The sequence below is a fragment of the Solanum tuberosum genome, unplaced genomic scaffold (genome assembly GCF_000226075.1).
Source record: "Solanum tuberosum cultivar DM 1-3 516 R44 unplaced genomic scaffold, SolTub_3.0 scf00347, whole genome shotgun sequence".
NCBI classification, from domain to species: domain Eukaryota; kingdom Viridiplantae; phylum Streptophyta; class Magnoliopsida; order Solanales; family Solanaceae; genus Solanum; species Solanum tuberosum.
In genome coordinates, this window is record NW_006239269.1 from 453,039 (window position 1) to 455,073 (window position 2,035).

The following is a 2,035-nucleotide window of genomic DNA, read 5'->3' on the forward strand; positions in this document are numbered from 1 at the left end:
TACTGGCAATCCTCCCAATTTCTCCTCTTCGTTCATGATGGTATTAAAGTCTCCCCCACCACCCATGACATTGGCACTGTCTCTACGATATGGTCCAATGATTCCCATAATTGTAATCTTTCTGCAATGGTACATTTAGCATATACCAATGTTACCAGCACTTCCAACCCCTGAGCTTGGTTTATTATCTTTAGAGTAATTCAAAATATCAAGTCAATACTACTAAAACAAATGAAACTAAAAATATAACATAAGTTCTAAAAAAAAATAAAAAAAATAAAAATATATATATATATAATACTCTTATGTCAAATTTCAACATGTCGTACATAAATATGATTTAAAAGAAAAGAAAAACGTAAATCTATAACCTTATTCAACAATGACTTATACTTTAGTTTAAAAACTAGAAAACTAACAAATTTATGCTAATGAAAAAAATAAAGATAAAATAAATAATACAAAAAATCGCATAGAATCACAAAAGGTAAAGGTTGAGAATGAGAAGGAAATGAAATATAAAAATATATATTTTTAGAAAATTTTAAAATAATAAAGATAAAAAGAATTTAACATAATAGAAACAAAAATAAAATAAAAATAGGAAATTAAAAAGTAATCAGCTTGTAATAACACACCATTTAATTACCAACAATTCGCATCCCCTCCCTAAGAATTGGAGGGTGTAAGGCTCCCTATCAACTACACTCAATTAACTGTTCACCAAGTAATTATATGACTAACCAAACATGTCAGACAGTGTAATTACACTCAATTACACCAAATTTGATTACCAATGTGGCTTTCCAAACAAGCCCTAAATGAAATGTGGACTTGATTAGAGTAATTAAAAACTTGTGAGTGTATATTAGTATTTCGAAAATTTTGAGAAGTCTTCCTTCTCTTTTTAAATTTCAAAATTTGAAATTTTCCTTTTCAATATCCTTTCAGTCCTTTTTATTTTTCAAAATTCTTTTTCCCGCATCTTCTTATTCTTTCTTTCTCTCTCTCTACCTCTATTTTCTTCTTCTTTATCATTTTTGTTGCCGCTATTGTCGTTGTTGACGTTCATCATTTTTTATCGCACTCTTTTTCTTTTTTCTTTTTTTGTCCTTATTTTTAGCAAATATTTTTCTTTGATTCTAAACTTTTTGAATGTTTTTTTTAAAATCATTGAAGAAAACCTGCAGAAAATCAAGCAACTATGATAATTATTACTGCAACTGTTGAAGTTGTTCCAGCAACTATCAAAATTATTCCATCAACTGTTGAAGTTATTACAACAGCTACGATAATTATTACAAGTATTGTAGTTGCTACAGACAACTTCAGCAAGTGAGGTGAGGGAGAGAATACACTACTAAAAAACTGCCAAAAAGCGACGGACAACGTCGCTCCAAAAAGCGACACCAATTGCCATACCGTTCGTCGCTTTTAAAGTAGAAAAATTATTTTTTAAAATTATTTTACAAAAAATGACGGACGGCATCGCTTAGTCCGTCACTTTTTTTGTGAATTTTTGCGCCAAATATATATATAATTAATAATTAATTATTTTATATAGGTAGCGACGCAGTCCGTCGCTTTTTTATTTAAAATAATTATTTATAAATTAAAAACTAACCATGCCGTCCGTCGCTTTTAATTAATTTTAATTGATTAATTGTTTTTTTAAAAAGAGCGACGGGACGGCATCTCTAAGTCCGTCGCTATTTGGTCAAAAATGACTAGTCAAACATTTAAGAAAAAGCGACGGACAACGTCTCTTAGTCCATCGCTTTTTGGTCAAATATTTTGGAAAAAGCGATGGACAAAGAGACGTTGTCCGTTGCTTTTTTAAAATTATGTTGAACCAAAAAGCGGGTTTTCCCCCCATTTTCCCATCTCTCTTTCTCTCTCTTCTCTCTAAAACCAAACTGTTGCACCGCTGCCGCCGCCCCACACCGTCGTCACCCTTCTCTCCTTGAGCATTAGTCCCGTCGGTGCCGCCACCCATCGTCCCCACTGCCTCTTTTCCTTAGCTTGTTAAGGTTAG